At 39.7% G+C, this 16,909-nt stretch overlaps 1 non-coding gene across 1 annotated transcript; it reads left to right on the forward strand.

The window, feature by feature from the left end:
* The first annotated feature begins 15,102 nt into the window (after nucleotides 1–15,102).
* LOC131217887 (small nucleolar RNA R71) lies at nucleotides 15,103–15,209 on the forward strand. The gene has a single exon (XR_009157473.1). It is a non-coding gene; the product is annotated as a small nucleolar RNA R71 (small nucleolar RNA).
* Nucleotides 15,210–16,909: the final 1,700 nt, after the last annotated feature.

The following is a 16,909-nucleotide window of genomic DNA, read 5'->3' on the forward strand; positions in this document are numbered from 1 at the left end:
ATCTTAGGAAACCAAGATTAAAGAAGGGCCTAAGATTCAAGAAGACTAAGTAGAGGAGGAAGGAAATCGAAAGTGCAAATTTAGAAAATCTGAATTTCACTGTCAATGATATCGAAAACCATTCGATGACATCAAAGTAAGTGTTTGATGATATTAAAGGCAGTTTGATTGCATTAAGATTTAAGAGAAATTCTAGTATGGTTGCCGGACTAAATGGGCACATTTGTCGATGACATCGAATATATGTTCGAGTGATCGAAGACCCCTTCAATGACATCGAAACCCAGTTCGATGAGATCAAGAATTTGAAGGATTTCTGGAGTTTCTTGTTGGACTAATTGGGTGCATTTTTTTAATGGTATCGAAGATCCATTCAATTGATTGAAGACCTATTCGATGACATCAAAGTTAGTTCGATGACATCGAGAATTCTAAAGGTTTTTGGAGCAACTCGCTGGAACATTCTGAACAAATTTTCGATTAATCGAATTCCTTTTGATCACATCAAGGGTATGTTCGATGGCATCAAAGACTTACGCAATGAAAAAGGGCTCAACTTCTAAATTTAATTTAAACCGAGATCCTACCTTCGATGACATCGAAGGTGTTACACAGTGCGTAAATTTGAGGCGATTTCCAGAGTCGGCCAAACAAAGCCTATATTTTTGAGTTCTTTAAGGAGTTCTAAACATGAATTAGGATTAGGAGACTGGAGTAGGGTGTTGGAGAACTTTAAAGAATACTTTCTTCTTCCCTAATCTTCTTCTTCTAGTTAGTTTTTATGTTTGCTTCAAGAGTTTTACTTTTAATCATGTCTTTAGTTGGCTAATCTCTTAGCTAGGGCTAATAGGTGAAGCTTGTAGTTTGTTTAGATGTTTATCTTACTTTGATTCACATTTATATTGAACTTCTATTGATTCTTAGTTTGAATTAAGGAATATTTTTAGTTTTTCCATGGTTTATTGTGACTCCAATTGTAGTAGATGCTTGGAAGACTTTTAATACTTTCTTACTTTTTTATAATTGTGTGATTTGTAAAATTCGTGATTCATCATTGTCTCCTGGGCATAGTGGATGGTTGAATTTCCTATAATCATCACATTGATACTTCATGTGGGAACTAATTCAGTGGCAAGTTCATATTATGGTTTAATTGCTCTATCATCCAATTGGATAGGATGGGAATCCGATTCCAGTTGTGTTTAATGAATTAAGTGAGGTGGCATCTTAATAGCTACAAGTGGATCCTTGGCGCTCCAGCTTCCTTTTTATTGATATTTCTTTCATAATTAATCTCTCTCTTATTCCAGATTCTAGTTTAGATCTTATTCTAGTTCTAATTATTTTTAGAATATGTACAAGGCAAGTCCATTTGGATTTGACCTTGGTCTCATCGAGTTATAACTATAGCGCAACCCTGCACTTGGGGTTGTCAACAAGTTTTTATCGCCGTTGTCAGGGAACTTCGGTTACGTTTTTCTGAGATTGATTAATATTAGAATTGGATTAAGATTATGGTTAACTTTTGTTGGTAGGATTTTTTGAATTTATTTTAGAAACTAACCTTATGTTCTGTTTTGTACAAATCTAACATAGCAACTGCAATCCAGTAATTTCTTTCCAATTTTCTTTTTTTTTTCTTTTTCCTTTTCTTAGGTTATAGTTATTTAGAATTTGAAGGTCGTAAGTGTTTCATGCCCAAGTGGGTCAATTACAATACTCAACCTCACTTAAGTGAATGAGGATTAGTCGAAGGGTTGCCTATCCATCACTAGATTAGACACCACTTGAGATCCTTTGAGTTAATTAAAGTAATGGTTGCAAATCAACCTCAACATCCAGCTGGGGAAGTTCAAGATGAGAATGATGTGCATCATACTCCCCCACCTCATACTTTACGAGATTCTTACAACCGGCGGGAGTGAGTATACCATCCTGCATGATGTTTCCACTCAATGTATGAAACATGGATTTTAAACCTGGAGTGATTCAACTCTGTCCTAAATTTCATGGAATAGATTTTGAAAGTCCATACTTGCACAATAAAGAATTTGATGAGATAGTCACTATATTGCACTTTTCAAATATGTCTAAAGACACAGTAAGACTAGAATTGTTCCCCTTCTCATTGAAGGAGAAGGCTAAGTCATGGTTGCACTCCTTAAAGCCACGATCTATTAGCAAATGGGCTGAGATGACCTGAGAATTTCTTAAAAAGTTCTTCCCGTTTCATAAAATAATTACTTTAAGGAAGGCAATCGTGAACTTTGCCCAAAAGTAGGTAGAAACCTTCTTCCAATGCTAGGAAAGGTTCAAGGATCTCACAATACATGTCCATATCATGCCTATGAAATGTGGTGGATAATAAGCTTTTTTTATTTTTATTTGTTATAACGGACTAACATCACCCATCCACCAATTTGTAGAGATGATGTGCAACAATGAATTCATGAACAAAGAGGCCGATGATGCATGTGATTAACTTGATTCACTTGTAGTAGAGGGCACAGTCATGGGACACCTCCCAAAGACCCACCACTTCCAAGCCTACTCAATCAAAAGAAAGGGGAGGAATGTATGTCTTAAAAGAAGAAGATGACATGAGTGCAAGGGTGGTCAATCTCACAAGGATAGTCGAGGCCATGGAACTTAAGAAGGTGGAAATGGTCAAACCAAAGGAAGTTGGGGAAGTTACTTGTGGTATTTGTGCCAACAACATACATCTAACATAGAATTGTCTTATAATTCCCATGCATCAAGACTTGTTGAACAAGCAATTAAACGCAGTAAACAACTACTAACGAGCATTCAATAGACCCACTTCAAATACTTATAATTCCAATTGGAGAAACCATCTAAACTTCAGTTGGAGGAACGGACAAACAGCCAATCCTCAAGAGGCCCTTACTCAACTTCTAAATTAAAGGAAACCTCAAGAGGATTCGATTCTAAAACACATCCAAAGCCAAGAGCTCTTCTATCAATGCACATTACAAGCATTACAAGCATTCCAAGACCTTACTAAGGTCATACAAAGGATTGAGTCACAGCTAGTGATTAGGGACATTTCCGACCCAGCCTCTCCCCAATACAAAGCCACATTGTGAAATCAGTAACCCGAGCTCTTCTAATCAACATGTGGAACAAGTTAAATCCATCACAACTCAAGTGGAAAGGAAATTGATAAAACCATCCCAACAAAGGCGACTGAGCATCCCAAAGACTCGGAAGAATCTAAGAAGGATTGTAACACCTTGTCCATTCCGTACCATTTTCTATGCATATGTGCACGATGATCGACACCCTTAGTTAGACCTAGATTAGCCGTTCATAGTACATACCCAACTGACCGGGATCCTAAGACCTTGAAATACCTATTTCATATCGACCGCCTCATCGCCACGATCATGGAGGTACAACCCGTGCGTCTATACAATACTCCGTTTGTAAGATACACCATGAAGAATCATTAATATATCATGTGTGCAAGGCACCATGTACTCCATTTCACACATGTACACAACACATATCATACACACATGCACATGCCACACATGGGTGAGAGAATCTCTACCCATGTGTATGATGTCACACACCCATACCCCTCCCTCTCTCATGTACACCTCAAGTCAACTCTTTTCCATGCCACACCTTAAGCATGACATCATCACACCATGCCATCCCATGTCTCTTTAACCCACCATTAATTACAAATCATAAATTAATTTTCATAATCCTAGCCTAAGCTAACATTAATCATATTTCTCTACAAATACCCCTCCATCCCTTATCATTTTCACCATTTCTTACAATGGAGAGAGAGAGAGAGAGGAGTGATCTTGGTGGGCCATCAACTCCATCAATTTCATCCCTTCCATCCATCTAATTTATCAAGATGAGTACACCCCCTCATCCTTGCTTCTCTTTGTTTCCTTGTTCTCTTTCTTATAGTGTAGCTATGATATCTACTAATGTGGGCCCCACATTGAGGATTACATGTTATCTAGACCGTTCATACTGTTCAATGGATTGGATGGGGCGAAAACACTAAAATCAGTTTGATTTGGAGATTATGTGGGTCCCACCAACCGTGGGCTCCACCATGATGTTATTGGCCATCCAACATGTTAACCATCTCACAAGGATCTGGATGAATGGGATACATAAATATTAGCTTGCTCACGAATGAGGGTTGCCACCATCAGCAATGCTGGACCAGCAACATCCTTATTGCTTAAAAAAAAAGAGAGAGAAAAAAAAAGAGGCATGGTTCATAGTAGGACACTCTAAGATGCATATGAAAGATCCACACCATTCATTCTCTCCAACAGCTCATTCTATGGTATGAGTCCAAATATATATATATATATATATATATATGTATGTATCTGATTAATATAAGACTTAAGTGAGCCATACCAGGTGGAATAAGGGTGTCTACCATTGAAACTCTTTTTGGACATAATTTGATGTTTGTTTCCCATCATAACCCATTTTTTTTTAAGGATTTATTAAGTCCAATGATCCAGTCAACACAATGGATGGACTGGATCTTTTAAGTGGCCCACCTTAATGAGAAAAACAAAAAAAATAAATAAATAAATAAAAGAGAGAGGAGGGCTGGACGCTATCGCTGCCAGCGTCCCTGCTGCTTTTGAAGAGGGCAGGAGCTGTGCGCCCACGATGCCTCCCCCATGTTTTATGTATTTAATCCATGCCGTTCATCCGATTCCCAAGCTCATTTTAGACATTGAACCGAAAAATGAAGCCAATTCAAATCTCTAGTAGGCTACACCATCAAAAAATAGTGTTTTAATAATAATAATCTATTAAGGCCCATTGTGATGTTTCTATACGTCAAAAAATACTAAATATGGCTTCTTAGATCTGTCTCGGGCGATAAAACCCAACAGATGGAGTGGATTGCCAGGATATGGGCCCCATCTATGAAAAAACCATTGAAAAACAAAAAAAAAAATTATATATGCAAGGGACGTTAGCCCCTTGCTGTGCTGACGTCCAACGTCATCTGGAAGCTGTAACTACTGCTGCTTCTGGAATGGGCAGGGACCGTGGGTCCCAACCATAAGCCCCACCATGATATATGTGGGACATCAGCACTATGCATTTGACGGGTCCCCTTTAAATGATGGTATCCACCAAAAATCAGCCGTACATGGGACTCAGGTGGCCCACACCATGAAAAATAAATAAATAAATAAATTTTGAAGTTATGATTCGTGGGCCTATTTGGTTCATGAGTTATGTCTTATATCCTAACCGTCCATCCATTTGGCGAGTTGTCTTAAGGCTTGAAAAGAAAAATAAGATAGATTTAACAATTAGGTGGTCCACACTACAAAGAGCAGCATGGGATTGAACGTTTACCATTGAAACCTTTTTTTTTTAGGACAGAAGTTTTTGGACCAATATGAAAATTGCTTTTTTTTCCTCTTACATCAGGTCTTTGTGACCTTATGAACAGATTGGATGGGAAATAAACATTATGGTGGGATCTGTGAATTGTTTAATGGCGAAATCATTATCTTCACTGCTATTTGTGGTGAGGTTCAGGTAATCTTTGGCTATGATTCATTTTTTTGGATAATTCTCTAAAATGATCTTAAAATATGGATAAACAGTGTAGATATAATAAATACATCACTTTAGGATCCATGTAACTTTGATCTACTTGAATCGTTTGTACAACTCGGAACTCAAGCATATAAAAATACTTGCTGGGATCCACTTGAAATTTGGATACATCTGAAACTTGGACTGACCCCTCAACCAATTGGTACACACATAATGGATGGGTTGGATTTATGAACCACATCTCTATGGGCCCAACAAATGATTATGAATATTTAATGGAGGGTAAATCTCTCAACTTTTCTGTGGTATGGCCCACTTTGATGTAGGTGTTATGCCACTTAATCTACCATGGTTATGACATGGTATATATTTAAGATCCTCATCGTTTATCTATTTTATCAGCCCCTTGACGATATGTTACCACGACTCAAGCCCATCCAATGATTAGATAGTCGTATGTTCTGAAACAATGCAAATTGAACTTTCATCATTGAAAATTTGTTATCGGGCATCCTGACGATGTATTAGATATTCAACCCATCCAGCCCATATATCGGGTTCCCTTTAGGCCATTGTCTCAAACGGTTAATTTGACTTGAAATGGACCATACAATACAAGGCTGTGAGAATTAATGCCTAACCATTAAATCCAACCTAAGGCCACCATGGGGTGTCTATTTAATCCATGCGAACCATCCACTTCCTCATATCATTTTAGGAGTTGGAATAAAATTAAAGCAGACCTAAGTCTTAAGTGGGTCACACACAACTTAACCTCGTGGGAAATCCCCATGAGCTCCACCACATAGAACCCCTTATAAATTCCATTGATGTGTGGGCCCAAGAATGTTAAGGTCCATTTTAAGTGAATGCCATATGGGGTAGCCTTGTTTGGGCTAACCATTGGGCCTCTACGACAAGAGTTTGTAATCTCCATGTGTTGAACGTATGACGAACTAGTATTATAATTTTTGAAGTAATGATGATTAATCTCTTAAATGGGCTGAGTATGGACAACACTTGATCACTTGACACTTTGGTTAGAGTGTTGTTCACTCCCCAAGTGTAGGGTTGTGATGTAGTAATAAACTCGGTGAGACCGAGGTCGAATCCCAAGGGACTGATACCTGTACGTTGTCTGAAACTAAGTAGAACTAGAATTAGAAAGAGATGAAATTTAACTCGTATAAATTTGAGGGAATAATGGTGGTATATAAATCTAAAACTTGAGAGAAATCAGAGATAAGAAACTAGGGATTCAGAGGATCCACTTGTAGAGATCAGGGAGATCTTTATGCCTGCTTCAAAATCATGGGATTTAAACTGAATTTCCTCTGATATAACTTTAAAGGGATGAAAAGTATTTGAATTAGAATGGATTCCATCACCAAACCAAGCCCAGGAGACAAAGTCAACAACAGAATTATACTAATTACCAACTAATCAGATGATTATGAAGGTTAGGAAGGGTACCGCCATCCAACCATGCCCAGAAGGCGATGGCGAACAACAGGGATTCCTAATGCCATAATCAAAATAAGGAAAAGGAAATACTCACAGCCATTACAAACCCATTGTAATTTCAGTCACAACAGGCCATTAAAAACTACAAATATTCCCATAATTAAACCAAAGATCTCTTCAATTTAAACAAAAGGTACATGCATCAAGTTCTCCCATCACGCTACAAGCTTCACCTCTTAGCCTTAGCTAAGCGGTTTAGCCACACACAGGCATGATGCGGCTGGATCCCTTAAACAAAGCAAAATAAAATAAAAAGAAAAAGAAATAAACAAAAAATACCAAACTCCAGCTACTCTTTCTCTTGTGCACTCGTCCAAGCCAAACCGATCCCTCCGTTTTTCCCCCCTTTAGCAATCATCCAAACCTCCTCCTTTATAGACGTATTTAGGGGCAATCCTCCCGCTGCTGGAGTCGGTGCCGAAGGCTTCTGTTTTACGCAGTTTAGAAGCTCCAAAACACCTTGCGTTTGATTATTTTCGGGATGGCTATACAGGCTTGGCTTCGAAATTTCCTCATGGCTAGGGTCTCGGCTAGCGTGGGCTCCACATGAATGGTTCAGATCGTTCATCCGATCAAGGATGATGGGCCACAGCTGTTCGAAATTTCTGGATTTCTCTGGACTGCGTAAACAGAATGCGTAACGTACTTGCACTGTTCGGATGGTGGGGCCCACATCGCTTTTACTTTGATAAATCCACTCCGTCTATTGAATGCATGTCGAAAAAACAACTGGAAATGGATGGTTTTGGCTCTCTTGGTGCGGCCCATCTGATCTATCTCGCCGCCGTTCGTCCGATGTTTAAACAATCCAAACTGATCTCAAACTGTATTTTGAAAATTTTCCACCTAGGTGATGGTTACGGGCCCCTTTGGAGTCCACTGGACGGTCCAGATCGGACCGATCACTTCAGAGGGTGGCCCACGAATTCCACCGCAGGCTCTGTTGTGAAACAGAGCCTGCGCGTTTTAGCGCTGTGATGGTCGGCAGACCACTGCTTGATGCCAGGTGTAGGATCCACTCCGACCATTCGATTTACGTCAAAAAACCAATAAGAATTGGCTGGCTTCATATTGGATTTTGTGTGGCCCATGCGATCTTTGCTCCCACCGTCCATTCCTACGTTTTCATGCAATCTGCGTGTGTGTGTGTGCATGGGACTAAAAGGACAGCTAGGCGAAGGTTTTGGCCACCCTGCGGAGCATATGGACGGCTTTGATTTTAGAAGTATACGATGGATGGGGCCCACTAGCGAAGAACGGACGGACGGCATCCGTCCGCTGTCTTGATACAGGAGGCGGGTCGGGTCAGCCTGGTTTTGACCGGGTTGCCCGACCGGTGCACGTCCAGTGCATGTGTACTGTGCACATGCACCATGTAACTGGGTCTTGCATCGATGTATATGAGAAATCCACACCATCCATCTTGTTCCCTATTTCATTTGAACCGTGGGGATCGAAGTTGAAGAGTAACTGGACAGCGGGTGGGCCCCAAATCAGGGTTTTATGGACTATCTATCCGTTTCGCCACTTTCATGAGGATCCAATGGCTAAAATTTGACGTGTACGGTTAGTTTTCGGTCCTCGAGCCATGTACAAAGTTTTGAGCCGAACAGATGATGGAAACCCCGTGATCTTGCATTCTGGCTGACTTTCAGGCTGCTTGATCTTCAGTTTCTCGATTTTCGCGGATCCCTGGCGTGTAATTCCATCGATCTTGGTTCCCTGGAGTCCGTCCCTTGCCTTTAGTGTCATCGGAGCATTAAATCCATGTTTTAAGCTCTCTTTTCAATCAAAGCTCCTTATTCCATCCTGCAGCAAAAACACGGTTAAATTATAATATTAGGCATTATCGTGTACATAAAATCAAGCAGTAATCGGGGTCTGATATGCAATATTCGACCCTCAACACAACCCCCAACCAGCATCTTGCTAGTCCCGAGCAAGGTATGCGTAAAATAATTTCAAAAATAAAGGACAATTCCTATAAACCTAAGTGACTTGTGAACAAATAATCGAGATGCGAGAATTCTAAGATTCATGAATGGTGAGTGGAATTTTCTCATGGAATCAAGCTTGTGGTAATCTTCATAATCAAGTTCAAATATTAATCCCACAATCAGAAAAATTCTAAACATTGAGTTCCATGGGTGTATCGTGTAATCTCGGCTTATCATTAAGGTTCACTTCTTAATTTCATGATATTATCGGTAAACACTAAGATAATTCATAATAACTCGAACTTTCCTCACGGATCATCTTTTCATTAATCGACCTTTGATATATATTTTTTTTTCATTAAAATACCGCAAAGGGGAGGAATCAAATCTTCACCTATAGGGAGAAAACCTATGATGAAGACCATTGCCCACCCCTTTCCGCCGGCTACTTTGGGAAATTGAACCTTCACCTATAGGGAGCAAACCTATGGTGAAGATTATTCACCCAATCCTTTCAATTTTCTCAGGCCGGTTCCTTTCATGCTTAGTGAGTACCAAGTAAATCCTTCAATATCAAACTGAAACCTTAATGTGAAAGCGAGATGTGACATGTGAGATCATAACTCAATCAATGTGTACAACTTCTAATTCTGGATTAACAATTCAAACTTAATTATGCAATCTAATAGATACTGAATCCAGGCGTCTTAAATTTCCAACATCATGTATCTTGAAATTCCAAGTGCCCTAGATGGCTGTCAAAGTCCCTTCGAATTCACAAGAAAGTCCAGAAAAATTTAAAAATTTCACAATTTTTGTTCAAGACCAAGAAAATGCTGATTAGGTCACCTAATCTCCCACCCCAACCTAAAATCTACATTGTCCTCAATGTAAAAGATATGAGCATGCAATGCACTTGGGACAACGAAAAGTAAATATGAAGTGATGGGAAGATAGTACCTGGATGATGAATTGAGAGACACTTTCCAAGAGGTCGCAGCATGGGCGTCGGTCAGCACGAAAGAGAAGGCAACATAAAAATAACAAAAAATAAAATCCTACCTATACCACTTTCGTAGGTGCTCTCGATTGCATTTAGCATATGCAACAAGCCTTTAAACCCCTAGGTTGCCCCTAGTGGACGAGTTGTAGTCTCGTGAGGGTTTGCAGTAATGTTACCCACAAATATTGAACTAACTAATGATAGAAATGAAATGAAGAGCTGGGTTGCCTCCCAGGACCGCTAAGTTTACCGTCTTCAGCCAGACAAATAAAGCAACTACCCTAGTCCTATGAAAGCGATAAACCTACCTATACCTCCATCAGACTAGGAGATCAATCCTGGTAAACAGGAGCAGTCAGGTTCATGGACATGTCCTCTGAATCAAATTTCTCGACAAATGGTTTCAATCGATGTCCATTGACTTTAAACTCCTTACCATTGTCGGGATCTCTTATCTCAACGGCCCCATGAGGAAAAACAGTAACAACAATGTAAGGGGCCGGGCCAACGAGATCGAAGCTTACCTGGAAAGAGATGTAATCGAGAATTGTACAAAAGGACCTTCTGACCAGGCGTGAATGATTTTCGCAAAATGTGTTGGTCATGAAATGCTTTCATCTTGTCTTTGTAAATTCTCGAATTATCGTACGCATCATTCCAGATTTCCTCAAGTTCATTCAATTGAAGTTTGCGTAGCGAGCCAGTGTTGTCCAGATTGAAATTAAGATTTTTGATCGCCCAGTACGCTTTATGTTCTAGCTCCACAGGCAAGTGACAAGCTTTCTCATAGACAAGTCTAAAGGGAGACATTCCAATAGGGGTTTTAAAGGCAGTACGGTATACCCATAAGGTATCGGTCAATCGGATTGACCAATCCTTACGATCAGGGTTAACCGTTTTCTCCAAAATGTGTTTAATTTCCCTATTAGAAATCTCAGCTTGCCCACTTGTCTGTGGGTGGTACGAGGTGCTTACCCTATGAGAGATACAGTATTTCTTCATTAAGCTCTCAAATGGTTTATTACAAAAGTGTGAGCCCCCATTACTAATGATGGCTCGAGGCATTCTGAATCGAGAAAGGATGTTTTCTTTTAGGAATTTAATGACCGTGCGATGGTCATTAGTTCGACACGGAATCGCTTCGACCCATTTAGTGACATAATCCACAGCGAGCAAAATATACAGATTTCCAAACGATTGGGGGAATGGTCCCATGGAATCGATGCCCCAGCAATCAAATGCTTCAATGATAAGGATGAGATTCAAAGGCATCATATTTCGACGGGACAATGCTCCCAATTTCTGATAATGCTCACAAGCTTTGCAAAACTCATGAGTGTCCCTAAACATAGTGGGCCAATAAAAGCCACACTGCAGAATCTTGGTCGTGGTCTTTTTAGCAGAAAAGTGACCACTACAGGCCTGTGAGTGACAGAAGGAGATGATGATCTGATGCTCATCGTCTGGTACACATCTCCTTAGAATTTGGTCTGGGTAATATTTAAATAAATAAGGATCATCCCAGAAAAAGTTACGCACCTCGGTGAAGAATTTTTTTTTATCTTGCGCAGTCCACTGTGTCGGTATGGCACCTGTAGCAAGATAATTAGCAATATCAGCAAACCAAGGTGAATGGGAGACTCTGAACAGTTGTTCATCAGGGAACATGTCATTGATATGGGTCGTCTCAAGGGAATCAGAGGTATGAAGGCGAGAAAGGTGATAGGCCACAACGTTTTCTACTCCCTTTTTATCTTTAATTTCCAAATCAAATTCTTGGAGTAGAAGGATCCATCGTATCAGGTGGGGCTTAGAATCATTCTTAGAAAGAAGATACTTCAGTGCCGCATGATCTGTATAGATAATGATCTTGGATTCGATCAGGTAGGACCTAAATTTGTCCAAGGCGAACACTACGGCTAAGAGTTCTTTTTCCGTAGTTAAGTAGTTCACTTGGGCCGAATTTAAAGTCCTACTCCCGTAATGGATGACGTAGGGTCTCTTGTCTTTTCTCTGGCCTAGAACTGCTCCAAGAGCATAATTAGAAGCTTCACACATAAGCTCTAAAGGAAGGCTCCAGTCGGGTGGCTGCATGATAGGTGCAGTGGTTAACGTGCCCTTAAGCTTGGTGAAAGCTTCCTGGCATTGCACAGTCCACTCATACAAAGCATCCTTTTGAAGAAGATTACATAAAGGACGAGAGAGGAGACTAAAGTCCTTTATGAATAGTCTGTAAAATCCTTCGTGTCATAAGAAGGATCGCACGTCTCTGATGTTCTTGGGTGGAGGTAGGTTAGAGATAAGATCGATTTTTGCCTTATCTACCTCGATTCCCTTGGACGAGATGATATGTCCAAGGACAATTCCCTTCTGAACCATAAAATGACACTTCTCCTAATTAAGTACTAAGTTCTTTTTATCACATCTTTTCAGCACACATTTAAGACTTTTCAAGCACTGCTGAAAGATGGACCGTAAACAGAGAAATCATCCATGAAGACCTCTAGATATTGCCCCACCAAATCAGAAAAGATACTAAGCATACATTGCTGAAAGGTGGCAGGAGCATTACATAGTCCGAATGGCATCCTTCGGTAGGTAAAGGTGTCGTAGGGACATGTAAATGTGGTCTTTTCCTGGTCTTCAGGGGCTATCTCTATCTGGTTGTAGCACGAATACCCGTCAAGGAAACTGTAATAGGAATGACCAGCTAACCTTTCTAGGATCTGATCAATGAATGGTAAAGGAAAGTGGTCTTTCCTCGTGATGGTATTCAACTTTCTGTAGTCAATGCACATTCTTCAACCAGTAGTGACTTTAGTTGGCACGAGTTCATTATTAGCATTGGCTATGATGGTGATTCCGGACTTCTTAGGGACCACTTGAGTTGGACTCATCCATTGACTATCAGATATAGGGTATATGATACCCACGTCCAATAGTTTAAGAACCTCGGCCTTAACCACTTCCTTCATGTTTGGATTTAGTCTACGTTGTGGTTACCGAGCGGTTTTTGTATTATCCTCAAGATATATGCGGTGAGTACAAATCGAGGGATCGATTCCCTTGAGGTCCGTTATCGTCCATCCTAGGGCTCTTTTATGCTCAATGAGAGTATATATGAGCATACTCTCATGTTCTTTCTCCAGGTTGGCAGAGATCACCACCGGGTATGTCTCATCTTGACCTAAATAGGCATATTTCAAATCAGAGGGCAAAGGTTTTAGGTCAAGCTTCGGCGGCTTGAGGTTAGACGGTAGAGGCACTACATCGGTTTGTGGCAATTCTTCAAATTGTGGCCTCCACTGGTTATCTTCAAGTACAGGTACAGTATCAAGCAAGGCGCACGTCTCCATCATTTCATCATCAAAATCATGGGAGTGGGCCAGGCACGTCTCTAGATGGTCGGAGGATAAGGTTAGAGATGTCGTATCTTCCACGAAAGAGTCAATCATGTTAATGTCGTGGAAATCGCTATCCTCCTCTAAGTTTCTGCCGATATTGAAAAAGATGTTTGACTCCAATTTCATATTCCCAAAAGACATAGTCATGACACCATTCCTGCAATTGATAATTGCATTTGAAATGGCAAGGAATGGGCGGCCAAGAATGACGGGGATCTGAGTGCTTATGTTATTGATGGGTTCGGTGTCCAAGATAATAAAATCTATAGGGTAGTAAAATCTATCAACTTGGACCAACACATCCTCAATTATCCCTCTTGGTACACGAATAGAGCGATCAGCAAGTTGTAGTGTGGTTAGGGTGGGTTTTAATTCACCCAAACCTAACTGTTTGTATACCGAGTAGGGAATCAGACTGACACTCGCTCCTAAGTCAAGAAGTGCGTGATCAATTCGATGGTTCCCGATTACACATGATATGGTTGGGCTACCGGGATCTTTGAATTTCTGTGGCACGTCTTACTTTAAGATAACACTCACTTTCTCAGTCAAGAAAATTTTCTTTTGAATACTTTGCCGTCTTTTGGTCGTGCATAAGTCTTTCAGAAATTTGGCATATGAAGGAATCTGTTTCACGACATCAAGTAGAAGAATGTTGACTTTCACTTGTTTCAACACCTCTACGATATCCTGAGAGTTAGAGAGAGGTTTTGGTGAAACCAACCGTTGGGGGAACGGAGCAACTGGCTTCTCTAGAAGTTCCGGTTCTAATTTTTGTAGGGCATCACTGGATCCATCATTGTTGTCCTCTTCTGGTTCTTGAGGCTTTTCGGGCCTAACCGGAAAAGTTTTATCAATGATCTTTCCACTCCTAAGAGTGGTGATGGATTTAGCGTGCCCCATCTGATTTGAAGAGCTGGGATCATTAATCTCGTACTGCGGTTTAGGATTGGGGAGAGGTTGTGCAGGAAGCATTCCCTTTTCTATAACTGTCATACGAGAATCTATCTTTTGTATAAAATCTGTAATTCCCCGTATTGCCTGAGCCAGCTCTTATATGGAATTTTGAACCGGTTCCTCTTGAGGTTTCACTTGATTTGGATTTTAATTGAAGAAACCTTGAAGGGTAGCCGTTTGTCCATTCCTCCAACTAAAGTTTGGATGATTTTTCCAACCAGGATTGTACGTATTGGAGTTAGGTCCAGTAAAAGGTCTTTGATAGTTGTTTACGGCATTAGCTTGTTCATTCAACACTCCTCGAAAGGCGGGTATTATAGGACAATTCTCAGTTGTATGAATGTTGCAATCACAGATGCCGCAAACAATTTCATTAACCTTATCCTTCTTTCCTTCCATGGCCTCAACTTTCCTTATGAGAGTAGTCACTTTACACTTGAGATCATCCTCTTCTTTCAAGAGATATAATCCACCTTTCTCCTTTAATTGAGTCGGCCTAGACGTGGTGTTCGACTTTGGGTAATAGTCCCATGATTGTGTTTTTTCAGCAAGACTATCGAGGTAATCCCATACGTCGTCAACATCTTTATTAATGAACTCTCCATTACACATTGTCTCGACCATTTGGCGCATGGAAGATGTCAGTCCATCATAGAAAAAATTTGTAATGCGCCACGTTTCAAATCCGTGTTGTGGGCATAAACTGACCAAATCTTTGAACCTTTCTTAACATTGGAAGAATATTTCATCTTCCTTTTGGGCAAAGTTCATGATTGCTTTTCTAAGGGTAATCGTTTTATGATGTGGGAAGAATTTTTTTATGAATTCCCTCTGCATGTCGTTCCATGTGCCAATGGATCTAGGACGCAGTGAATGTAACCACGTCTTAGCTTTCTCTTTTAAGGAAAAAGAAAAGAGTTTCAGCCTAATTGTATCCTTAGATACATTAGGAAAACATAATGTAGATATAATCTCATCGAACTCTTTCAAATGTAAATATGGACTTTCTGATTCAAGTCCATGAAATTTGGGAAGGAGTTGGATAACTCCTAGCTTGATGTCCATTTGTCCTGTGTTTTCAGAAAAAATCATGCATGAGGGCGTACTCACTCCCACCGGTTGTAGATAATCTCGTAAAGTACGAGGCGGGAGTGCCTGTTGCACCTCATTCTCATCTTGGGTATCCTCCACCCTGGGTGGAGTCGAGGAGGTTAGTCTTCAGCCATAACTTTAATTAACTCAGGGGATTTCGAGTAGTGTCTATTCCTGCGATGGATAGTCAACCCCTCAACCAATCCTCCTTCAGTCAAGAGACGTCGAGTGTTGTCACGGGCCCACTTGGGCATGAAACACTCACAGCCCTCAATTAAATTCAAAACCTAATCCTAAGAAAATGAAAGAAAATCTAGAAAGAAAGAGAGAGAGTTGGAAAGAAATTACCAAATTGGAGTCCCTAAGTTAAAAACCTGCAAAATAAAATAAAATAAGTTAGATTCTAAAAAGAGAAGAACAATCCTTTAAAAGAAAGATAGCAGTAAACTGATTTCTAAAAGAAGGAATTCCTAAAAGAAAGTGGAAATTTCTAAAATAAATTAGGAAAGTCCTAAACTAGAAAGTAAATTATTAAAAGAGAATTGAAAAATAGAAAGTAGGGAAGGAGCTTACTGAATTAGAAATTTCTATCTTAAAGGCCTACAAAATAGGAGGGTTAGTTTCTAAACAAAAAATTCTAAAAATAAATTAGGAAACAAAATTAGATTCTAAAAGAGTTAAAATTAGAAAGTTAAGTCCTAAAAAGGGAAATAACTAACCTAGTTTCTAAAAACAAAAGAGGAAAATTTCCAAAAATAAACTATTTCCTACAAATAGGAAAATACTAGAATTAGAAGATTTCTAAAATTTAAACCCTAATTTTAAAAGTGGAAAAAGTAGAGAAATTAGGAAGGAATTACCAATTTAGGAACTTATGTCAGGATCTTACAAAACATGGAAACAAGTTAGTTCTAGAAATAAAAAAAAACCTAAAACTAAAGTTAGTCAAATTCTAATATTAAACTAATTCTAAACCTAATTAATTTTAGAGAATCGCAACCGTCAGTCCCCGGCAACGGCGCCAAAAAATTGTTCACTCCCCAAGTGTAGGGTTGTGATGTAGTAATAAACTCGGTGAGACCGAGGTCGAATCCCAAGGGACTGATACCTGTACGTTGTCTGAAACTAAGTAGAACTAGAACTAGAAAGAGATGAAATTTAACTCGTATGAATTTGAGGGAATAATGGTGGTATATAAATCTAAAACTTGAGAGAAATCAGAGATAAGAAACTAGGGATTCAGAGGATCCACTTGTAGAGATCAGGGAGATCTTTATGCCTGCTTCAAAATCATGGGATTTAAACTGAATTTCCTCTGATATAACTTTAAAGGGATGAAAAGTATTTGAATTAGAATGGATTCCATCACCAAACCATGCCCAGGAGACAAAGTCAAC

The sequence above is a fragment of the Magnolia sinica genome, chromosome 10 (assembly GCF_029962835.1).
Source record: "Magnolia sinica isolate HGM2019 chromosome 10, MsV1, whole genome shotgun sequence".
Taxonomy (NCBI): Eukaryota; Viridiplantae; Streptophyta; class Magnoliopsida; order Magnoliales; family Magnoliaceae; genus Magnolia; species Magnolia sinica.